Source organism: Lingula anatina, chromosome 10, assembly GCF_051362555.1.
Source record: "Lingula anatina isolate TDL-2025a chromosome 10, LinAna3.0, whole genome shotgun sequence".
Taxonomy (NCBI): domain Eukaryota; kingdom Metazoa; phylum Brachiopoda; class Lingulata; order Lingulida; family Lingulidae; genus Lingula; species Lingula anatina.
The window spans coordinates 9,597,821-9,623,717 of record NC_141776.1 but is presented as its reverse complement, the minus strand read 5'-3'; the positions used below and the strand labels follow the sequence as shown (position 1 = coordinate 9,623,717).

Here is a 25,897-nt window from a genome sequence, read left to right as displayed (position 1 = left end):
GCTTTACAGGGCAAAAAAGAAATAAAAAAATGATTTTAGGGCCATGCAAAGAAGAGCTTTATAGGGCAAAAAAGAAAAAAAAAGTGGCTTTATAGCCATAAAAAGAAGAGCTTTACAGGGCAAAAAAGAAAGGAAAAAATGGCTTTAGAGCCATGAAAAGAAGAGCTTTACAGGGCAAAAAAGAAATATAAAGAAGGGCTTTAGAGCCACAAAAAGAAGAGCTTTACAGGGCAAAAAAGAAATAAAAAATGGCTTTAGAGCCATGCAAAGAAGAGCTTTACAGGGCAAAAAAAGAATATAAAGAAGGGCTTTAGAGCCATGCAAAGAAGAGTTTTACAGGGCAAACAAGAAAGGAAAAGAAGGCTTAACAGAGCTTAAAAGAAAGAAAAAAATGGCTTAAGAGTCATGAAAAGAAGAGCTTTATAGGGCAAAAAAGAAAAAAAAAGTGGCTTTAGAGCCATAAAAAGAAGAGCTTTACAGGGCAAAAAAGAAATAAAAAATGGCTTTAGAGCCATGCAAAGAAGAGCTTTACAGGGCAAAAAAGAAATAAAAAAAATGATTTTAGGGCCATGCAAAGAAGAGCTTTATAGGGCAAAAAAGAAAAAAAAAGTGGCTTTATAGCCATAAAAAGAAGAGCTTTACAGGGAAAAAAAAAGGAAAAAAATGACTTTAGAGCCATGCAAAGAAGAGTTTTACAGGGCAAACGAGAAAGGAAAAGAAGGCTTAACAGAGCTTAATAGAAAGAAGCCCTCAAAATTAGCTTAAATCCCTTTAAAAGTACTTTAAGAATAATGGACTCTGTCGCAACTATCGCAATCGGTGGGTCTTAAGGGTCCCAAAAGGTCTGTCTCAACTACCGCAATCGGAAAGTCGAAGCCGTCAAATTTGGCTTAAGTCCCTTTAAAAGTACTTTAAGAATCATGGACTATGTGGCAACTATCGCAATCGGTGGGTCTTAAGGGTCCCGAAAGGTCTGTCTCAACTACCGCAATCGGAAAGTCGAAGCCCTCAAAATTGGCTTAAGTCCCTTTAAAAGTACTTTAAAAATCATGGACTCTGTCGCAACTATCGCAATCGGTGGGTCTTAAGGGTCCCGAAAGGTCTGTCTCAACTACCGCAATCGGAAAGTCGAAGCCGTCAAATTTGGCTTAAATCCCTTTAAAAGTACTTTAAGAATCATGGACTCTGTCGCAACTATCGCAATCGGTGGGTCTTAAGGGTCCCGAAAGGTCTGTCTCAACTACCGCAATCGGAAAGTCGAAGCCCTCAAAATTGGCTTAAGTCCCTTTAAAAGTACGTTAAAAATCGTGGACTCTGTCGCAACTATCGCAATCGGTGGGTCTCAAGGGTCCCGAAAGGTCTGTCTCAACTACCGCAATCGGAAAGTCTAAGCCGTCAAAATTGGCTTAAGTCCCTTTAAAAGTACTTTAAAAATCATGGACTCTGTCGCAACTATCGCAATCGGTGGGTCTTAAGGGTCCCGAAAGGTCTGTCTCAACTACCGCAATCGGAAAGTCCAAGCCGTCAAATTTGGCTTAAGTCCCTTTAAAAGTACTTTAAAAATCATGGACTCTATCACAACTGTCGCAATCGGTGGGTCTTAAGGGTCCCGAAAGGTCTGTCTCAACTACCGCCATCGGAAAGTCGAAGCCCTCAAAATTGGCTTAAGTCCCTTTAAAAGTACTTTAAAAATCATGGACTCTGTCGCAACTATCGCAATCGGTGGGTCTTAAGGGTCCCGAAAGGTCTGTCTCAACTACCGCAATCGGAAAGTCGAAGCCCTCAAAATTGGCTTAAGTCCCTTTAAAAGTACGTTAAAAATCGTGGACTCTGTCTCAACTACCGCAATCGGAAAGTCTAAGCCGTCAAATTTGGCTTAAGTCCCTTTAAAAGTACTATAAATATCATGGACTCTGTCGCAACTATCGCAATCGGTGGGTGTTAAGGGTCCCAAAAGGTCTGTCTCAACTACCGCAATCGGAAAGTCGAAGCCGTCAAATTTGGCTTAAGTCCCTTTAAAAGTACTTTAAGAATCATGGACTCTGTCGCAACTATCGCAATCGGTGGGTCTTAAGGGTCCCGAAAGGTCTGTCTCAACTACCGCAATCGGAAAGTCGAAGCCCTCAAAATTGGCTTAAGTCCCTTTAAAAGTACTTTAAAAATCATGGACTCTGTCGCAACTATCGCAATCGGTGGGTCTTAAGGGTCCCGAAAGGTCTGTCTCAACTACCGCAATCGGAAAGTCGAAGCCGTCAAATTTGGCTTAAGTCCCTTTAAAAGTACTTTAAAAATCATGGACTCTGTCGCAACTGTCGCAATCGGTAGGTTTTAAGGGTCCCAAAAGGTCTGTCTCAACTACCGCAATCGGAAAGTCGAAGCCGTCAAATTTGGCTTAAGTCCCTTTAAAAGTACTTTAAGAATCATGGACTCTGTCGCAACTATCGCAATCGGTGGGTCTTAAGGGTCCCGAAAGGTCTGTCTCAACTACCGCCATCGGAAAGTCGAAGCCCTCAAAATTGGCTTAAGTCCCTTTAAAAGTACTTTAAAAATCATGGACTCTGTCGCAACTATCGCAATCGGTGGGTCTTAAGGGTCCTGAAAGGTCTGTCTCAACTACCGCAATCGGAAAGTCGAAGCCCTCAAAATTGGCTTAAGTCCCTTTAAAAGTACGTTAAAAATCGTGGACTCTGTCGCTACTATCGCAATCGGTGGGTCTTAAGGGTCCCGAAAGGTCTGTCTCAACTACCGCAATCGGAAAGTCGAAGCCGTCAAATTTGGCTTAAGTCCCTTTAAAAGTACTTTAAAAATCATGGACTCTGTCGCAACTATCGCAATCGGTGGGTCTTAAGGGTCCCGAAAGGTCTGTCTCAACTACCGCAATCGGAAAGTCCAAGCCGTCAAATTTGGCTTAAGTCCCTTTAAAAGTACTTTAAAAATCATGGACTCTGTCGCAACTATCGCAATCGGTGGGTCTTAAGGGTCCCAAAAGGTCTGTCTCAACTACCGCAATCGGAAAGTCGAAGCCGTCAAATTTGGCTTAAGTCCCTTTAAAAGTACTTTAAGAATAATGGACTTTGTCGCAACTATCGCAACCTGTGGGTCTTAAGGGTCCCGAAAGGTCTGTCTCAACTACTGCAATCGGAAAGTCGAAGCCTTCAAATTTGGCTTAAGTCCATTTAAAAGTACTTTAAAAATCATGGACTCTGTCGCAACTGTCGCAATCGGTAGGTTTTAAGGGTCCCGAAAGGTCTGTCTCAACTACTGCAATCGGAAAGTCGAAGCCTTCAAATTTGGCTTAAGTCCATTTAAAAGTACTTTAAAAATCATGGACTCTGTCGCAACTATCGCAACCTGTGGGTCTTAAGGGTCCCGAAAGGTCTGTCTCAACTACCGCAATCGGAAAGTCAAAGCCCTCAAAATTGGCTTAAGTCCCTTTAAAAGTACGTTAAAAATCGTGGACTCTGTCGCAACTATCACAATCGGTGGGTCTTAAGGGTCCCGAAAGGTCTGTCTCAACTACCGCAATCGGAAAGTCGAAGCCGTCAAATTTGGCTTAAGTCCCTTTAAAAGTACTTTAAAAATCATGGACTCTGTCGCAACTATCGCAATCGGTGGGTCTTAAGGGTCCCGAAAGGTCTGTCTCAACTACCGCAATCGGAAAGTCGAAGCCCTCAAAATTGGCTTAAGTCCCTTTAAAAGTACTTTAAAAATCATGGACTCTGTCGCAACTATCGCAATCGGTGGGTCTTAAGGGTCCCGAAAGGTCTGTCTCAACTACCGCAATCGGAAAGTCGAAGCCGTCAAATTTGGCTTAAGTCCCTTTAAAAGTACTTTAAAAATCATGGACTCTGTCGCAACTATCGCAATCGGTGGGTCTTAAGGGTCCCGAAAGGTCTGTCTCAACTACCGCAATCGGAAAGTCCAAGCCGTCAAATTTGGCTTAAGTCCCTTTAAAAGTACTTTAAAAATCATGGACTCTGTCGCAACTATCGCAATCGGTGGGTCTTAAGGGTCCCAAAAGGTCTGTCTCAACTACCGCAATCGGAAAGTCGAAGCCGTCAAATTTGGCTTAAGTCCCTTTAAAAGTACTTTAAGAATAATGGACTTTGTCGCAACTATCGCAACCTGTGGGTCTTAAGGGTCCCGAAAGGTCTGTCTCAACTACTGCAATCGGAAAGTCGAAGCCTTCAAATTTGGCTTAAGTCCATTTAAAAGTACTTTAAAAATCATGGACTCTGTCGCAACTGTCGCAATCGGTAGGTTTTAAGGGTCCCGAAAGGTCTGTCTCAACTACTGCAATCGGAAAGTCGAAGCCTTCTAATTTGGCTTAAGTCCATTTAAAAGTACTTTAAAAATCATGGACTCTGTCGCAACTATCGCAACCTGTGGGTCTTAAGGGTCCCGAAAGGTCTGTCTCAACTACCGCAATCGGAAAGTCAAAGCCCTCAAAATTGGCTTAAGTCCCTTTAAAAGTACGTTAAAAATCGTGGACTCTGTCGCAACTATCACAATCGGTGGGTCTTAAGGGTCCCGAAAGGTCTGTCTCAACTACCGCAATCGGAAAGTCGAAGCCGTCAAATTTGGCTTAAGTCCCTTTAAAAGTACGTTAAAAATCGTGGACTCTGTCGCAACTATCGCAATCGGTGGGTCTCAAGGGTCCCGAAAGGTCTGTCTCAACTACCGCAATCGGAAAGTCTAAGCCGTCAAAATTGGCTTAAGTCCCTTTAAAAGTACTTTAAAAATCATGGACTCTGTCGCAACTATCGCAATCGGTGGGTCTTAAGGGTCCCGAAAGGTCTGTCTCAACTACCGCAATCGGAAAGTCCAAGCCGTCAAATTTGGCTTAAGTCCCTTTAAAAGTACTTTAAAAATCATGGACTCTGTCACAACTGTCGCAATCGGTGGGTCTTAAGGGTCCCGAAAGGTCTGTCTCAACTACCGCCATCGGAAAGTCGAAGCCCTCAAAATTGGCTTAAGTCCCTTTAAAAGTACTTTAAAAATCATGGACTCTGTCGCAACTATCGCAATCGGTGGGTCTTAAGGGTCCCGAAAGGTCTGTCTCAACTACCGCAATCGGAAAGTCGAAGCCCTCAAAATTGGCTTAAGTCCCTTTAAAAGTACGTTAAAAATCGTGGACTCTGTCTCAACTACCGCAATCGGAAAGTCTAAGCCGTCAAATTTGGCTTAAGTCCCTTTAAAAGTACTATAAATATCATGGACTCTGTCGCAACTATCGCAATCGGTGGGTGTTAAGGGTCCCAAAAGGTCTGTCTCAACTACCGCAATCGGAAAGTCGAAGCCGTCAAATTTGGCTTAAGTCCCTTTAAAAGTACTTTAAGAATCATGGACTCTGTCGCAACTATCGCAATCGGTGGGTCTTAAGGGTCCCGAAAGGTCTGTCTCAACTACCGCAATCGGAAAGTCGAAGCCCTCAAAATTGGCTTAAGTCCCTTTAAAAGTACTTTAAAAATCATGGACTCTGTCGCAACTATCGCAATCGGTGGGTCTTAAGGGTCCCGAAAGGTCTGTCTCAACTACCGCAATCGGAAAGTCGAAGCCGTCAAATTTGGCTTAAGTCCCTTTAAAAGTACTTTAAAAATCATGGACTCTGTCGCAACTGTCGCAATCGGTAGGTTTTAAGGGTCCCAAAAGGTCTGTCTCAACTACCGCAATCGGAAAGTCGAAGCCGTCAAATTTGGCTTAAGTCCCTTTAAAAGTACTTTAAGAATCATGGACTCTGTCGCAACTATCGCAATCGGTGGGTCTTAAGGGTCCCGAAAGGTCTGTCTCAACTACCGCCATCGGAAAGTCGAAGCCCTCAAAATTGGCTTAAGTCCCTTTAAAAGTACTTTAAAAATCATGGACTCTGTCGCAACTATCGCAATCGGTGGGTCTTAAGGGTCCTGAAAGGTCTGTCTCAACTACCGCAATCGGAAAGTCGAAGCCCTCAAAATTGGCTTAAGTCCCTTTAAAAGTACGTTAAAAATCGTGGACTCTGTCGCTACTATCGCAATCGGTGGGTCTTAAGGGTCCCGAAAGGTCTGTCTCAACTACCGCAATCGGAAAGTCGAAGCCGTCAAATTTGGCTTAAGTCCCTTTAAAAGTACTTTAAAAATCATGGACTCTGTCGCAACTATCGCAATCGGTGGGTCTTAAGGGTCCCGAAAGGTCTGTCTCAACTACCGCAATCGGAAAGTCCAAGCCGTCAAATTTGGCTTAAGTCCCTTTAAAAGTACTTTAAAAATCATGGACTCTGTCGCAACTATCGCAATCGGTGGGTCTTAAGGGTCCCAAAAGGTCTGTCTCAACTACCGCAATCGGAAAGTCGAAGCCGTCAAATTTGGCTTAAGTCCCTTTAAAAGTACTTTAAGAATAATGGACTTTGTCGCAACTATCGCAACCTGTGGGTCTTAAGGGTCCCGAAAGGTCTGTCTCAACTACTGCAATCGGAAAGTCGAAGCCTTCAAATTTGGTTTAAGTCCATTTAAAAGTACTTTAAAAATCATGGACTCTGTCGCAACTGTCGCAATCGGTAGGTTTTAAGGGTCCCGAAAGGTCTGTCTCAACTACTGCAATCGGAAAGTCGAAGCCTTCAAATTTGGCTTAAGTCCATTTAAAAGTACTTTAAAAATCATGGACTCTGTCGCAACTATCGCAACCTGTGGGTCTTAAGGGTCCCGAAAGGTCTGTCTCAACTACCGCAATCGGAAAGTCAAAGCCCTCAAAATTGGCTTAAGTCCCTTTAAAAGTACGTTAAAAATCGTGGACTCTGTCGCAACTATCACAATCGGTGGGTCTTAAGGGTCCCGAAAGGTCTGTCTCAACTACCGCAATCGGAAAGTCGAAGCCGTCAAATTTGGCTTAAGTCCCTTTAAAAGTACTTTAAAAATCATGGACTCTGTCGCAACTATCGCAATCGGTGGGTCTTAAGGGTCCCGAAAGGTCTGTCTCAACTACCGCAATCGGAAAGTCGAAGCCCTCAAAATTGGCTTAAGTCCCTTTAAAAGTACTTTAAAAATCATGGACTCTGTCGCAACTATCGCAATCGGTGGGTCTTAAGGGTCCCGAAAGGTCTGTCTCAACTACCGCAATCGGAAAGTCCAAGCCGTCAAATTTGGCTTAAGTCCCTTTAAAAGTACTTTAAAAATCATGGACTCTGTCGCAACTATCGCAATCGGTGGGTCTTAAGGGTCCCAAAAGGTCTGTCTCAACTACCGCAATCGGAAAGTCGAAGCCGTCAAATTTGGCTTAAGTCCCTTTAAAAGTACTTTAAGAATAATGGACTTTGTCGCAACTATCGCAACCTGTGGGTCTTAAGGGTCCCGAAAGGTCTGTCTCAACTACTGCAATCGGAAAGTCGAAGCCTTCAAATTTGGCTTAAGTCCATTTAAAAGTACTTTAAAAATCATGGACTCTGTCGCAACTGTCGCAATCGGTAGGTTTTAAGGGTCCCGAAAGGTCTGTCTCAACTACTGCAATCGGAAAGTCGAAGCCTTCAAATTTGGCTTAAGTCCATTTAAAAGTACTTTAAAAATCATGGACTCTGTCGCAACTATCGCAACCTGTGGGTCTTAAGGGTCCCGAAAGGTCTGTCTCAACTACCGCAATCGGAAAGTCAAAGCCCTCAAAATTGGCTTAAGTCCCTTTAAAAGTACGTTAAAAATCGTGGACTCTGTCGCAACTATCACAATCGGTGGGTCTTAAGGGTCCCGAAAGGTCTGTCTCAACTACCGCAATCGGAAAGTCGAAGCCGTCAAATTTGGCTTAAGTCCCTTTAAAAGTACTTTAAAAATCATGGACTCTGTCGCAACTATCGCAATCGGTGGGTCTTAAGGGTCCCGAAAGGTCTGTCTCAACTACCGCAATCGGAAAGTCGAAGCCCTCAAAATTGGCTTAAGTCCCTTTAAAAGTACTTTAAAAATCATGGACTCTGTCGCAACTGTCGCAATCGGTAGGTCTTAAGGGTCCCAAAAGGTCTGTCTCAACTACCGCAATCGGAAAGTCGAAGCCGTCAAATTTGGCTTAAGTCCCTTTAAAAGTACTTTAAGAATCATGGACTCTGTCGCAACTATCGCAATCGGTGGGTCTTAAGGGTCCCGAAAGGTCTGTCTCAACTACCGCAATCGGAAAGTCGAAGCCGTCAAATTTGGCTTAAGTCCCTTTAAAAGTACTTTAAGAATCATGGACTCTGTCGCAACTATCGCAATCGGTGGGTCTTAAGGGTCCCGAAAGGTCTGTCTCAACTACCGCCATCGGAAAGTCGAAGCCCTCAAAATTGGCTTAAGTCCCTTTAAAGGTACTTTAAAAATCATGGACTCTGTCGCAACTATCGCAATCGGTGGGTCTTAAGGGTCCCGAAAGGTCTGTCTCAACTACCGCAATCGGAAAGTCGAAGCCCTCAAAATTGGCTTAAGTCCCTTTAAAAGTACGTTAAAAATCGTGGACTCTGTCGCTACTATCGCAATCGGTGGGTCTTAAGGGTCCCGAAAGGTCTGTCTCAACTACCGCAATCGGAAAGTCGAAGCCGTCAAATTTGGCTTAAGTCCCTTTAAAAGTACTTTAAAAATCATGGACTCTGTCGCAACTATCGCAATCGGTGGGTCTTAAGGGTCCCGAAAGGTCTGTCTCAACTACCGCAATCGGAAAGTCCAAGCCGTCAAATTTGGCTTAAGTCCCTTTAAAAGTACTTTAAAAATCATGGACTCTGTCGCAACTATCGCAATCGGTGGGTCTTAAGGGTCCCAAAAGGTCTGTCTCAACTACCGCAATCGGAAAGTCGAAGCCGTCAAATTTGGCTTAAGTCCCTTTAAAAGTACTTTAAGAATAATGGACTTTGTCGCAACTATCGCAACCTGTGGGTCTTAAGGGTCCCGAAAGGTCTGTCTCAACTACTGCAATCGGAAAGTCGAAGCCTTCAAATTTGGCTTAAGTCCATTTAAAAGTACTTTAAAAATCATGGACTCTGTCGCAACTGTCGCAATCGGTAGGTTTTAAGGGTCCCGAAAGGTCTGTCTCAACTACTGCAATCGGAAAGTCGAAGCCTTCAAATTTGGCTTAAGTCCATTTAAAAGTACTTTAAAAATCATGGACTCTGTCGCAACTATCGCAACCTGTGGGTCTTAAGGGTCCCGAAAGGTCTGTCTCAACTACCGCAATCGGAAAGTCAAAGCCCTCAAAATTGGCTTAAGTCCCTTTAAAAGTACGTTAAAAATCGTGGACTCTGTCGCAACTATCACAATCGGTGGGTCTTAAGGGTCCCGAAAGGTCTGTCTCAACTACCGCAATCGGAAAGTCGAAGCCGTCAAATTTGGCTTAAGTCCCTTTAAAAGTACTTTAAAAATCATGGACTCTGTCGCAACTATCGCAATCGGTGGGTCTTAAGGGTCCCGAAAGGTCTGTCTCAACTACCGCAATCGGAAAGTCGAAGCCCTCAAAATTGGCTTAAGTCCCTTTAAAAGTACTTTAAAAATCATGGACTCTGTCGCAACTGTCGCAATCGGTAGGTCTTAAGGGTCCCAAAAGGTCTGTCTCAACTACCGCAATCGGAAAGTCGAAGCCGTCAAATTTGGCTTAAGTCCCTTTAAAAGTACTTTAAGAATCATGGACTCTGTCGCAACTATCGCAATCGGTGGGTCTTAAGGGTCCCGAAAGGTCTGTCTCAACTACCGCAATCGGAAAGTCGAAGCCGTCAAATTTGGCTTAAGTCCCTTTAAAAGTACTTTAAAAATCATGGACTCTGTCGCAACTGTCGCAATCGGTAGGTTTTAAGGGTCCCAAAAGGTCTGTCTCAACTACCGCAATCGGAAAGTCGAAGCCGTCAAATTTGGCTTAAGTCCCTTTAAAAGTACTTTAAGAATCATGGACTCTGTCGCAACTATCGCAATCGGTGGGTCTTAAGGGTCCCGAAAGGTCTGTCTCAACTACCGCAATCGGAAAGTCGAAGCCCTCAAAATTGGCTTAAGTCCCTTTAAAAGTACTTTAAAAACAATGGACTCTATCGCAACTGTTGCATTCGGTGGGTCTTTAGGGTCCCGAAAGGTCTGTCTCAACTACCGCAATCGGAAAGTCGAAGCCCTCAAATTTGGCTTAAGTCCCTTTAAAAGTACTTTAAAAATCATGGACTCTGTCGCAACTGTCGCAATCGGTGGGTCTTTAGGGTCACGAAAGGTCTGTATCAACTACTGCAATCGGAAAGTTGAAGCCCTCAAATTTGGCTTCAGTCCCTTTAAAAGTACCTTAAATATTATGGACAATGTCGCTAATTTGGCAAACGGTGGGTTTTAAGGGTCCCGAAAGGTCTGTCTCAACTACCGCAATCTGAAAGTCGAAGCCCTCAAATTTGGCTTAAGTCCCTTTAAAAGTACTTAAAGAATCAAGGACTCTGTCGCAACTGTCGCAATCGGTGGGTCTTTAGGGTCCCGAAAGGTCTGTATCAACTACTGCAATCGGAAAGTTGAAGCCCTCAAATTTGGCTTCAGTCCCTTTAAAAGTACTTTAAATATTATGGACAATGTCGCTAATTTGGCAAACGGTGGGTTTTAAGGGTCCCGAAAGGTCTGTCTCAACTACTGCAATCGGAAAATCGAAGCCTTCAAATTTGGCTTAAGTCCCTTTAAAAGTACTTTAAAAACAATGGACTCTATCGCAACTGTCGCAATCGGTGGGTCTTTAGGGTCCTGAAAGGTCTGTTTCAACTACCTCAATCAGAAAGTCGAAGCTGTCAAGATTAGCTCTAGTCCCCTTTTAAGTACTTAAAAATTTTTGGAATCTGTCTACCTATAGTAATTCAACCTGTCTGTCTGTAACGTCAACATGATCGTGGCAGTTTAAAGACAACACTGTGGTACCCCCAGTACTCGTACTGGTGGTATAATAAAATATGAATTCAACATAAAATACAAAAATCAATATTAAAAATGATCTCAGGTAGTGATGAATTCAATATATTTGGAATATTTGTGATTATAATAAATAAGAAGACATTTTGTGAAGCATTGCCCCTATTTTAGATGAAATTGTCTTTTTTCTGGTCTTGTTCAGCAGAAGAAGTTAGAATCGTCACACATCTGAACAATACAGTGTAAAAGAGGCAGGTATTTGTTAACTAAACACGTCTTCGCAATGTCTTCTCAAAACATTAAGGCACTTAATTACTGCCACTAGTGCAGTAACTATCATGGACACTCACATGTAGATCAAATATGAAAAAAGTAGTGAAACTTATATGGAAAAATTAAGGACAAAGTCACTCAGTTAATATTCAGTAAAAAATTGTTTTATACTTGTTATGAATAAATAAATAAATAAATTTAAATAAATTAATAAATAAATAAATAAATTAGATGGTGTTGATGGGTAGCCATCACGTATCCCCCCACTTAAAGATGAAAAGAAATTTGACTGGGTTCGGTCCAATTCCATGGGGTCACTCACTAAATTGCTTTCAGCCCAAACAGCTTAGACATCTGGGATGCCCACTAAAGCTGCTAAACGATAGTTAATTACCCCTTATCAACATCCGCAAGTGTGACAGACATCTAAGCCACCCAAGTTAATTGCAATTAAAAGCAAGAATCCCCTCTGAGATAGTTCAATCCAAAGTTAGTATGATAGGGTTTGGGAAATGGTCTCTTAGGATAACCCACCCTGCATGGACAGCCCAAGTACAATTTAGTTCCCTGAAGATAAGTCTAGTAATCCCCAAAGTATCAACTTTCTATACTTATGGTCTAGCAGTAATAACAGTTTAGAATCAACCACCCCCAGGGACAGCCCAACCCCCAGGCATTATAAAATTTTGTGCCCATGCACATCCATGAAGACAGCTTTACCCATTACCAAAGTTTTAACTTCCTATGTCTAATGGTCTAGGAGGAGATAGCAGAAATTACACTACGAAAAGTATTTAGAAACAACCAAACTCCCCACGGACAGTTCATGGCACCCCTTTGTACTAAAATTCCGAAATGCCCATACACATCCCTGATGACAGCTTTATCTAATGCTTTTATATTAAGAAAAGAAATTTTGGATCACTGACAAAAATAAATAATCCTTAATACTTCTCATGGACTTTATTATTATTATTATTATTTTTATTATTATTATTACTATTATGTACTATGGGCCGGAGGCCTTGAAAAACTGAATAAATTATTATTATTTTATTGACAGCTTTACCATCACCAATGTTTAAAATTCCTATAAGTCTAATGGTCTAGGAGAGAGTGGAAATTACACTATAAAAAGAATTTAGAATCAACTCCCCCCCTCCCCCCCTAAAACTGTCCAACCCCCAGGCACGGTTAAATTCTGAAACACCACTGCCCATCTCTGCAAAAAGCAAAAAAGTTTAACAAATCACCAAAAATTGAACTATTCAACTCAACTGATATAAGGAGGAGTTCATAGAAAAAACAAAGTAAAAAGAATTTTAATTCAACCCCCCCCCCCCCGGACAGCCGTGAGCCCAACTCCATTTGTTGTACTAAAATTTCAAATGCCCATGCACATCCCTGACAACAGTTCAACCAATCACCAAAGTTTTCATTACCTAAGTCTAATGGTCTACAAGGAGACAGCGGAAAGTAATACGGGATCTATTCGGGATCTATGCCCTCCTCCCCCCCCCCCCCCCCCCCAGGGACAGCTTGGCCCCTGTTGCACTAAATTTCCACAATGCCTATGTATATCCCTTACAATAGCTTTACCCATCACCAAATTTTCAACTTCCTAATCTTAAGGTCTAGGGGGAGATAGGACAAATCATTATGTGATAAGAATTCAGAATCAACCACCCCCAGGGGCAGTCCAACCCCCTGTTGCACTAAAATTTAGAAATAACCCCACACATCCCTGATATGTCTTCCAATCACCAAAGTTTCAACTTCCTATGTCTAATGATCTAGGAGGAGATAGAGGAAATTACAATGTGAAAAGAATTCAGAAACAACCACCCCCAGGGACAGCCTGTTGTCAGTTGCAGTCTTAGCCCATCACTTCAAGAAAAAAGGTAAAACAATTTGCAAGATATGACAGCTCACCTTTTCTTTTAGTTGTAAATGACAGCTTACTGACAATGGATCGGGCAAAACAAAGGTTTGTTCTAGAACATAATTTTGCGTTAAAAAAAAACTTATGGGAGAAAAAATCAATTTGTTTTAGAGAGACTGAGTGTCAGAAGTTGGAATGTACAAGGATAGCCAAGTGTAGCACAGATTATCATGTGAAAATTTAATCATGCACCCTCAGGGGCAACCTCAACCCCAGATATACCAAAATTCCAAAAGGCTTATGCCTTATTCTGATAAAAGGTAGATCAATTTTTGAAATTCCAATTCTGTAATTTTTATAGTCTAAGAAAAGATAGCATATTACAATGCAAAAACTTGAAATCAATTACCCCTAGGAGCAGCCCCACCCCCAGGAACACTAAATTCCTGTTCAATTCAATTAGCCAACATCTTTCATGCTTTGATTTGATTTATAATACAAATTGTATGGATCTATTACCGTATTGATAAAAACCTTGCTTTTATTAACTTTACTGTCAATAAACAACCACTTACTTTTGAAAGATAGCAATATACAATACAATACAATTCATTGACGGGCCATCATATCCAGCAAAACCTTACGTGTGATTTTAGAGAGTTCTTCAAACATGTGAGTGTACATTGCAATCAATAGCATTCAAAACAAATATGTTAGTTTCTTTGCAAAACACACTTAGTTAGCCAGTAAGTTTTGAGTGACTTAAAGTTTAGATAAGTCAATATTATATTTTATGTGAAACTGTGGCACAATTCTGTAACAAAAAGTATGAAGTCAGTTTTGCCTTAAAGCTTAGTTTACAAAGCTCTGGCCAAGTTGTGTTACACAAAGAATCTAAAGCTGATCAACAATTAACTAATATATATATTGGCACAAAAATGTATGCCTTGGCACTCCTTAAAATGCATATTAAAATATGTACTGGTACTGAATTGGAAAGAAAAACATTCAAGCACTCTTGCATTCGATGACTGGGCTCCATTTGCTGTATAAACTATACCTATATTGTTCATGTGATAGCACATATAGAAATATTAATAAAACTTTTATATGGGAGTGCCAAAGTATAAATTTTCTTGCTAATATTAACAATGCTGTGCAGTACTTACTTTCTGTGTCTGTGCTTTACTTGTACCAGTATGGTCAGTGGAGAATTTTAGGAGTGTTGATGTGCCTGTGGTGAGATTGTTGTCTGTCATCCACAAATCCTTAGGCAGCCTAATAATGCAGAAATTGTAAAATGGTGAATTTTCATTTATATGTGTAATATAGGATTTCTTTTTCTTCTAGGCAATGTTTCACACCAAAATAAAATGTCTTTCAAAATTGGCACACCTCATGTCATGCAAATAACCAGTAGCACAACGAAGAAAATTAAATCATAAATCCTTAACATTATCCTTTTGTCATAATAATATCTTTCAAAGTTGTGTTTTCAATTTAAAGTGATTGTTTTGGTACCTCTTTTGAAAATAATTTTTAGGCAATGCTTTATTTTACTCAGCAGTTATCAGTTTGGGAAATTTATCCTATGGTGATACAAAATTCATATATGGTAACACTTTTAATGCAGTGGTTTACATGTGCTGCCATTGCTTTGGTAAATGTTGGCAGTTCAGTACCAGGAGTGCTCACAATGACATGATTCTGATAAGTAGATAAAAAATATGCAGTGCAAAGTGCACTCTATAGGCAACTTTAGGTAATACACTCATTAAATTTATTACAAGATCATTTGCCTTATCTTCTAGATAAGTTACATAAATAAATTCTTTGTAAGCTGTTTCTAATCATTATAGAATATATATATATATATATAATAAAAAGAAAAAAAAAAACATCAGCTATTTTGCCCCGACCGGTTTCATTCTTTCTTCAGGGGGTTTTGTTTATTTGTTACTAGGTGATGTCATAAAGGCTAAAATGTGACGTCTGTAACAATGGGTCCACTTCAATGGCAAACATTATCGCCAAAAAATAGGAACTGCAATGGGTACAAAAGTAGCTCCCACTTATACTACACTTGTCTTAGGATACATCGAGAAAGGCCTTTACAAAAAATGCGAAGAACGGTTTGGACTCGAATTTAGGAATCAATTAGAAAACACATGGAAACGTTTCCTTGATGACTGCTTTATAATTTGGGACAAAACAGAAAATGAATTGAAAGACTTCAACCTGATCCTTAACAACCTACATCCCTCTTTACAATTTACGATGGATTCAAATTCAACACAACTCCCATTCCTCGATGTTATGGTAATGTGTGTAAAAGGAAAATGGAGACAGATGTGTATCACAAAACAACAGACACAAAACAATATCTCCCTTTTAACTCGTGTCATCCCAGACACATTAAGCACAACATACTGTACAACCTAGCTCGAAGACTATGCACAATTGTCTCAAATGAAACTACATTAAAACAAAGGCTCAAAGAGCTGGAAGGATTCCTATTAAGGAGACAATACCCAAGACAACCGATACAAACTGGGATTAAAAAGGCAAAACAGATACCAAAGAACGACCTGAGGACCACCAAAGACAAAATTAACAAGGCAGCAAAGCTGTCTAATGTACAGACAAAAAGCAGAAAATAACAATGCAAACAAGGCAGCAAAGCTGTCAAATGTACAGACAAAAAACAGAAAATAATGATGCAAAATAGGTCATTTTGTCAATTTTGATGCAATAATACATAAATAATGCTTATAATAGCACTGTTAGTCAACACTGAATTTTAATCATGCACAACAGGTAACATGGTCAATAACAGGAGCGGACCCAGAGATATTTTCTGGCAGTATTCCAAAGTATCTTTATTGATCCATCCTCCATTTTGATGGTCTTCCAAAAGAAAAAAAAATAAATATCGGTCAATATAAACTTAAAAACCCGACCGTCTTCCGGAAGACCCAGAAGATGGTCTCAATCCATCCCTTCAATAAGATTACACTTTCAGGACCATGAGAGTTCAAATTCATATGATGAAAGTCCCAATATATGAAAAATCATGACAGTGCATAAAATAATATTACACAATGTTTAAAGACATAAAAACCAATAAAACTGCTTATGTGGAAATACAGAAGATATGCAGAGCCTCAGGCGGAAGGGAGTTAAAAGTCACAAATGCCAGTGTTTGAAAAAAATTAAAAAGGAAAACATAACAAAACTAGAAAAGTACTCTGAGAGCGCAGACCTCTGCCAAGGCAGCAATTTTTGATAATTATTGATTATTGATAGATTATTGATCTGAACCACCACCAAAAACTAATCATTGTCCTCCTTGACCCACTTCTGACACTTCCTGAAAATTTCATCAAAATCGGTCCATAACTTTTTGAGTTATGTTGATGACAGACAAACAGGGGTGAAAACATAACTTCCTTGGCAGAGGTAAATATAATTCCAATGAAGCTGCTATTCAAACTTTTAATCTTTGAGTTTGATATATATATATATATATATATATATATATATATATATATATATATAATGAGACTGTTAACATGCCTAAGAATTCAATTTGAAGAAAAAACACTTATATACAAAAAGACTAATAACTTCATCAAAACTTAACTGATCAAGCCTATTTTCAAACTTGACTTGTATATTAGTCAGACTGATCACTCCTGTAAGTTTCAAGACAAAAGGCTGATTGGTTTTCCTTAAAATGCGTTATCAGTGTTGCATATATGCTGAATAATGGAAAAAAAATAGCATAACTTTAAATTTGTAAAAATAGTCCAATCAAGCCAATTTTCAAACTTGAATATTCATCAGTTCTTTAAGTTTCAGGCCAAAAAGTAAAATGGTTTTCCACTTATCGTGTAATCGGTGCTGCATATATGCTAAAAAAAGTGAAAAAAACAGCATAAATTCCCTAAAAGTGACCCGATCATGCCAATTTTTTAATTTAACCTGCGTATTATGAATATTCATCAGTTCTGTAAGTTTCAAACCAAAGGAAAAAACAGTTTTCCACTTATTGTGTTATCAGTGCTGCATATATGCTGAAAAAAGTGAAAAAACAGCATAACTTCCTTAAAAGTGACCCGATCATGCTTATTTTTCGAACTTGATCTGGGTATTATGAAAATTCATCAGTTCTGTAAGTTTCAAGCCAAAAGGTAAAATGGTTTTCCACTTATCGTGTTATCGGTGCTGCATATATGCTGAAAAAAGTGAAAAACAGCATAAATTACCTTAAAATGACCCAATCATGCTGATTTTCGAACTTGACCTGCGTATTATGAATATTCATCAGTTCTGTAAGTTTCAAGCCAAAGGGTAAAATGGTTTTCCACTTATCGTGTTATCGGTGCTGTATATATATGCTGAAAAAAGTGAAAAAACAGCATAAATTCCCTAAAAGTGACCCGATCATGCTGATTTTTGTACTTGACCTGCTGCGTATTATGAATATTCATCAGTTCTATAAGTTTCAAACCAAAAGAAAAAACAGTTTTCCACTTATCGTGTTATCAGTAAAAGTGCCGGCGATGGCGACGACGGCGTGACAGACGCAGATGACGGCTATATGTACAGACACATCTGTGTCTGTACATAAAAATAGGCTACTGTCAATTCTGATGTAAAAATACATTATGCTTAACTACAAATTCAACATCAAATTTTAATTATGCTCAACAGGTAATACCAATGTAAGTAAAATGTGTAACAAGCATATGGCTTCAGGCCCATGGGAGTTCAAGTTCACACTTTGAAAATGCCAGAATGAGAAAAATGAAAATTTCACACAAAATTGCATAAATTCAATAATAAATGACAACCCAATTGAGCTGGCTTTCTAATTTGAACTGCATGCCATTTTTAAAACACTCTTTTAACATAAAACAAAATAAACAGTTCACTACCATTTGTATATGATCAACTAAGAAAATTGTGGACATAGGAAAAATATCAATAGAACAATTTTAAATGTCCAATTTGCTCCATTCGGGGATTCTGAAGATAGTAGATGATTGAATCTGATAAACTGCAATGATATGAGTTTATTTCCATTTTTGACACTTTATAACATAATACACAATAACAAGTTTACCATCATTTTTACATAATCAACTAACAATGTTATAAAGATGCAGGAAATGTCAAAACAACACTTTTACATATCTAATTAGTTCTATAATGAGACTGTTAACATGCCTAAGAATTAAATCTGAAGAAAAACCGCTTAATACTAAAAAAGGCATAACTTCATCAAAACTTTACTGAACAAGTTTATTTTCAAACTTGATCTGTATACTAGTCAGACTGATCTCTCCTGTGAGTTGCAACACAAAAGGCCAATCGGTTTTCCACTTGTGTTATCAGTGTTGCATAGGCCTATATGCTGAAAAAGTGAAAAAACAGCATAATTTTTATAAAAATGGCCCGATCATGCTGATTTTCGAACTTGTGAATATTCATCAGTTCTTTAAGTTTTAAGCCAAAAAGTAAAACATTTTTTCATTTATCGTGTTATCGGTATTGTATATATACTGAAAAAAGTGAAAAAAACAGCATGACTTCCATAAAAATGGCCCGATCATGCCGATTTTCGAACTTGACCTGCATATTATGTATGTTCATCAGTTCTGTAAGATTCAAGTCAAAAGGTAAAACGGTTTTTCACTTATCTTGTTATTGGTGGTGAAAGTACACAATGACGACAACAGACACAGGTGATGGCTATATGTACAGACACATCTGTGTCTGCACATAAAAATGTCTTAATTTACAGCTTAATCAATAAAGGAGAGATTATCATCCACCAGCACACGAACAATATGTGGTGCCTGGATATGAAACCAGACAACTTTTGTGTTTTTAATCTCCAAATACTAAAAAAAATCAATTAGTTAATAAATAGGCCGGGAACAAGAACTTATTAAATCGTATATTTTATATTAATTATTATTAAAGATCATAATAATAAATGAGTCGCATTTCAATGTACTCCATGCTATGGTCTTTATTTAAAAATAGCAATTTTTTGAGATTACAAATTGCGTAGTATTGTTTAGTTTCATTGCCTCACTTTCAAAAATTAGAACAGGCGCTCCAAAACCAGGAGACGAAGTAAAAAAAATATTATACTGGCTAAGTTCGCCTTCGCACAAGAGTGTACTCGCAGCATTATCTGCAATTAACCTTCCTACAATTTTGAATGTATTTTGCAATATCATTTTCAATCTGGCCCATGAAGAATTGTATTAATCAAAAGTGAGGGAAGGGGTGGAAAATCCCCTTGGGGCCACATATAACACTAAAAATGTGAAGGGAATCCCCCAGGCAAAATAAATGTTAATCTTAGGAAAGTCCGATGGATTTGCTTTTTAATACATAAAAGCAACAGAATATTTCTAATATAATTTCTCAAAACAACACCAGAAAGCAAATTAAATCAAATCAACCAGACGGTAAACACCGGCAGGCTTTGTCAATTTCACCATTTGTTCATTTCAAACTGAGTACTTTTCACGAATGCGCAGTAGTTTGAGACCTGTGCTTGGCCAGATTCATCATATGAAAGTTGAATCACAGAATAAATGAACTCTGTAATCTAGCTAAATAAATATAATATCTCTTACCTCTGATGTCGTAGAAATCCCACTATTGTATAAGACTACAGTACTTATATCGTCGGATTTCTGTCTTTCTCCTAGCTGCGACTCACTACCGTCTCTCTTTGTCCTTCTCTTTGTTTCATAATTCCCGCTTGTGCCGCTCGTCTTCCGGTCCGAGGTCACTTCTCAAGCACTCGGAACTACTCGGATGTCTCCGCACTCGACAATGACGAAATGCGGAATGAGCCGAGGATTGCCGATTGCTTCTCAAGAGTGCCAATCGGCACTGATCCTCGGCTGACTCCGCAAGCTCCATACATTTATTGTCGAGTGCGGAGGCATCCGAATGGTTCTGAGTGCAAGAGTGCAAAACTCTAAAAAAAATAAAATAATAATAATAAATAAATAAAAAGGCGATTCTTTAAATGTAAGTATTTTGTGACCTTTTCATACATAGATTTATTAAAGTAATGAAATATCGTCCTTGTCAAAAACGTTTAACGCAAACTGACACTCACCGCTGTGAGTGAGCGTGTTGGGCTTGTCTTGCATAGATGCCGAGGTCGTCTGCTTTCTGCTGTCAAAGCAGCTTGTAATGCATTGTATTGTTTAAATCTAGATTTGTTTGAAACGCACTATATTAGTTTCAGCCTGGTACATTTTTAAGTAAACTACTTGTTTAAGGAATTTTTTTATATAAATGGGCGTACATCGATGTTGGAACAGGCGAATATTGAACGTCTGAGTTGCAAAGAGTTACATGCAGGCGGTGCCCAGTCTACTCCTTTTTCATATGAATTCCAGTAGCTGATGTTCAGCAAGTGTGAAAGTGTACAGAAGGATCATGCCAGAAACGATGAAAAGGTAAGTTTCGTTAAGCCACAGGGATAGCAAAATTTCGTCATTTTTCAGTTTTTAGAATATTTAATATATCTTATATATGATACGTGAATGCACGAAAGTGTTCCAGAGTTTTGGATTTTGTTTTGTTTTGTTTTGTTTTTAAGTTTTCTCAAATCGCCTAAATCTGGCGATAAAATTTAAAAAGGTGAGAGTGCTGGTCAGATTGTGCTGAATGGCTACATCCCTATACTGGTACTTCCCTGCACCGATTTCAAGGGATGTATGTCTAATTTTCGGTTTTTCTAGTTTTCGAAGCAGATTTTCAGTCAGCAGACATGCAACTCAGTATATATGTTTCCTCCCTGCTCTATATATAGTTATATATAGTTACAGTATACCTGTGTATATTTTGTTGGTCAATATTGACTGACTCCTTAATTAAGACATTCAAACAAAAAATATACCTGTACCCCCCGAAAATGTCCGAAAATGAATGAAGTTAGATTGGTGTTGCTCTACAGTCTTGGCCGGTAATACGTACCTGCTCATTTATATATTTTATAATACTTAATCTTTATTTTTAAGTAAAAATAAGTGGATTTTTTGGAAGTATAGCGATCCCCAATACAAATCTTCCCCCAGGAAAATACTTATAACCAATAACTTAATAGGTGGAACATTGTAACTAGCTTTCCCATGCAAGTACTTATGTCTCCTTTAACTGAATAGAAAATTAAAGTATTTTTAACTTTAAAAAGAATGAAACACATGATTTTTTTTTTACAAACAACTCAAACCAATGCAACTTCAAATGATCCAACTAATGGATCCCCCTTCATGAGAAAAAATTATGTGCAAACTCATCATACACCCTGGATTATTTTGCACTATTTAGGACCAGGACCCTATATTGCTATGAATTTTAATTAAGTCTATTAGGGCTGGCCTGCTGTGCCATCAAACATTTTATACTAAAGGACTCCTATTTTCAGTGATTGCTGTATACAAGACTGCATGATGAGAATAACAGGTATGAGCTATAAAAAAATGCATTTGCAAGTATAGTAAATCAAATATATGTGTCTGTACATATAGCCATCACCTGCATCTGTTGATGCTGTTGTTGCTTTGCACTTTTACCGATAACATGATAGTGGAAAAAGATTTTACCTTTTGGCTTGAAACTTGCAGAACTAATGAATATTCATAAAAAGCTGCTTGAGTTCCAAAATCAACATGAACGGGCCATTTTTTAAAGTTTTTTCTCTTTTTTCAGCATATATGCAACACTAATAACACATTTCAAGGTAAACCGACAGAAACTCACAGAATTAAGTGATCAATCTTAGTTAAATGATCAGACCATTTTTAGAAAAGTTATGCAATTTTGTCCCATGTTTCAGTATTATGCAACACTGACAACACATTTCCAGGTAAACCGATTGGCATATCTTGAAATTCACAGGAATGACCAATCTTACTAAAATACAGGTTTAGTTTGGTTCAGTTTTGATGAAGTTATGCCTTTTTTGTATATGAGTGGCTTTTTCTCAGATTCAGTTATAAGGCGTGTTAACAGTCTCATTATTGAACTAATCAGATATGTCAAAGTGTTCTTTTGACATTTTTTGCATCTTAACAACATTGTTACTTGATAATATAAAAATGATGATAAACCTGTTATCATGTATAGTGTTACAAATGGAAATAAACTCATATCATTGCACTTTGTCAGATTCAATCATTCCTATGTTCAGGATCTCAGAAAGGAGCAAATAGCCTATAAAATTGTTCTGTTGATATTTTTCCTATGTCAACAATTTTCTAAGTTGTTTAATGTAAAAAAAAAAGGTGTTAAAATGGAAATAAACTCATTTCAGCACAGTTATTCTTTTTTTAACATTATTTGAGTAAGAAATTGCATGGCATTTGGTGAATGATTTGTAAACTTGCCACTTGGCATAGTGTTATATAAGCTTATAATCAAAATTGGAGAATAAACAGTGTGAGAAAGTAATGCCTCATTAGAAATAAGTCAAAAGGTTCATCAAGGTCAAATTTTAAGCTTTCTTATGCATGTATATATAAACCTTAACATCGTAAAACAATTACTTTTTTGGTTTAAGAAATTATATTTCAGCATAACTTGATATTATGTAATAATTTATGACTAATGCATTTAGTTTGAGACTGTATTCAATTTTCAGATTTTATATTAACATATATGACATCAATTCCAAGTAGCAGTGGGGTCTTAGTGTACAAAAAGAGCATCGGATAGAAGTAATATTCTGAATGTAATTTGAAGTTGGAATACATATGATATATATTGCAAATTAGGCAATTTCCTAATTTTTTTCTGTTGAATTAACATATATTTTGCGATTTGATCAAATATCTTAAAACATAAGACGTGGGGCAAAGATCCCACATTTCCTACTTATGTATAAGTACAAATGACATATGTTTACTTGTGTGCTGCATCAACATATGTCTTTCCCTGCTTGTGTATAAATACAGATGTAATATGTTTACTAGTGCGCTGTATCAACATGTCTTTTCCTGCTTGTGTATTAGTACAAATGGCACATTTACTTGTATTTTTATGATGCAATTTTTATCCACGAAAGTGTAATATTTGCTGATGACAATGTTTGTATTCTTGTATATGATTTGAGTGCAAAACAAAATTTTATGATTATCCTGGTTCAGTTGATAAATAAAAAAAATTAAAAAAAAACTATGAAAAACTATTGAAAAATGCACTTAATTTACAATCTATTTGTAATATGATAAAAGTAAAAGGTGGAAGTCTTCTAGTCAGCTAGCCTGCCTATATATTGTGCAACTCTCTGATGTGATGCAGGTTTTTAGGTACAGCATGCATCCCAGGAAATTTATTATAACTCAAAAACTAAATAAGATATCTTTATGAAATTTTCTGACATTGTTTAAAACATATTTTGGATGTTTATGAGAAAATTTCAACCAATTATTTAGCTAAGTGAAAAAGAATGTGCATGCTGAAATTAAAGTTTTGTTTTTTACTTTTCTTCGAGAAAAGCAAGTCTCATATTTAAACTCCTGCAATTTCTACCAAAGTTACCAAATGTGAACAAAACTGATATAAATTTTAAGCTTACATTCTTGGCTTTCTAAGAATGTACAGTTCTTAGGTGTTTTTTATAGACAAGTAAATACATTATCATTGATTAAATGAGGCCGCCTGTAAAATTGAGTGCATCCGGGTAGAGGGCTCAGGACCAGGGGCACTTTCTAGGTCAGGTGCTGTCAGGCTCTATGGGGTTAACAGAAGTTACAATTTAAAATTCCATCAGTTAGGTAAAAACGAGCCAGCCCAGTCAATACTTGGGTCAATACACTGTTTATGAAACACACTTTTAACCATCTTTTAGTTTAGGGGTGTTAGGAGAATTTATCCACTGGTTAGGCTTATACACTGCATGGTTAGTGCTAAACGTCCTTTATGAAACTGGGCCCTTGAGTCTCCTAAGACGGCATGGTTAATTTAGCTATTGGTTTGACTGACCAAACTCACTCTGAGCTCTGAGCTCCAATCTCTCTGATCTCTGATACAAAGTTATTCTCCTTATATACTCATGATACACACAAAATACATTACAGTGAATCCTAAAACAATTCAGAGATATTGAAGCCAATTAACAGAATACATTACAGTGAATCCTAAAACAATTCAGAGATATTGAAGCCAATTAACAGAATTAAGGTGGGAATGTAGGTTTGAGATTTTCTCTTAAAATAAAGGTCTTAGCTTTTTTATTCCTGTCACATTCATTTAATGTATCTTCAAAATATCTAATTATGCTTGGAACACAGCTCCAACTTCATCGTGTGACGTAATATTGGGATTTTGGGGACAAAAACACCATATTTATACACCTGATTTTCTCAAGCACCTGGACAGCTATAAACATGCTTTTAATGGCATTATAACACTTGAACAAAGTACTACAGGACGGAGTCGGGGATTTTTCTTCAGAAACTTATTGTTGATTTTATCTATAAAAAACGTGAAATTACATCAAAATATTAAGGAATTTTCACTTTCAAAGTCAATAAATTAGAAAAGAGAGGATCAATCAAAATTTCTTAAAAATCACTTTTAGTGCATATACATTTCTTAATTAGCATGGTGAATTTGGTCTCCCTCAGGTGTACAGGTTATAGCTCTCTCCGATAATGTTATCTTGTCAATATTGAAAGCGAAGAAAACAAGCAAAAACCCTTTCAGGGAAGTTAATTGTCCAAAATAGCAAATTAAATTGTTGACAGCTTTACTCGTATCATTCTGACGATTGCGAAGATGGGTACTCTATTGCCAGTTGAAATTAGCTTGTTTGCATACATTTGGATGTAAGAATCAATCTCACCTCCTGTTAGTAACTTCAAGGGGTTACCGCTAGCACTGCCAGAATGATTGACAGGCAATCAAGTAAGCCCTAATGACTCAAGCAATGAGTGGCCACGTCAATTGCTGTCGGGGGAAGTGTTAGGGATGCGCTTTAGGATATGCACATTATAGCAGCATCGCAGGCAGTCTTGTCCAGATTTGCCAAGCGAAAAATGGTTCAAAAACAGTCGTGTTACAGGACGCCGATCGGACCATCAACAACAAGAAATAGATGCAACCAAAAAGGCTTTGTTAGAGGAAATGTCTAAAGTTGGGTGAGTCAGGAAAAATTCTGCTATAATTGTTGAAGAAAAAAGCACTATGTTGGCCTTGAAAGTGCGTACATGCATCCAGAACTGTACCTCGCGGTATACCAGCATAAATTTACGTTTAAAATGCTAGGGCTTATTGTACAGCTCATATCTTATAGTCATAATGAATAATTCGGAAAAATCAAAATGTTGATAATAAGCTCTTTCGTGATCTCAGGTGAGATGGAACTGGGAGATATTATCAGATCGTTAACTTTTCATGATGCCTAACCTGATAATTGCAGATAAGCCGACATCAAGGTATTTAACTTTAACTGATGCACAAAGAAATAATTGCAGATAAGCTGAAATTAGTATATGGCATGCTAGCAAGACTAGAGCTTGATGTCATCTTGACACTTGCGTTAACTGCGTTTCAGTTGGAAAGCTTAGATATTATTGTTAATTTTCCGATGATCATTGGTAAGCAGAAATAATTAAGAGAGGGCTAGAGGCTAGTTGCGCCTCGATGCTAGGCCAAATTGCCCAAGTTGCATAGATTTATAAAATCTAACGACTGCATCGAGCTGTTCTTGAAGATGGATCGATAGTATGACGGTTGCTGTCACGGGTAGCAAGCAATGGAATTTTCTTTTTTTATGTACAGACACAGATGTGTCTGTACATATAGCCATCACTGCGTCTGTCGTCGCTGTCGCCGTGCACTTTTACCGATAACATGA

At 38.2% G+C, this 25,897-nt stretch overlaps 1 long non-coding RNA gene and 1 pseudogene across 2 annotated transcripts in view; one reads left to right on the top strand and one right to left on the bottom strand.

Moving 5' to 3' along the window:
- Positions 1-14,162: 14,162 nt before the first annotated feature.
- Positions 14,163-19,928, bottom strand: LOC147759537 (uncharacterized). Its single transcript, XR_015331432.1, has 2 exons — positions 19,653-19,928; positions 14,163-14,271 (listed from the first exon to the last, which is right to left on the bottom strand). It is a non-coding gene; the product is annotated as an uncharacterized LOC147759537 (long non-coding RNA).
- Positions 19,929-20,369: 441 nt separating this feature from the next.
- Positions 20,370-25,897, top strand: part of LOC106181602 (uncharacterized) — a 72,954-nt pseudogene continuing 67,426 nt past the window's right edge. The window contains exons 1-2 of the transcript XR_001240222.3: positions 20,370-20,492; positions 21,464-21,501. The product of XR_001240222.3 is annotated as an uncharacterized LOC106181602 (transcript). The remainder of the gene's footprint in view (positions 20,493-21,463; positions 21,502-25,897) is intronic.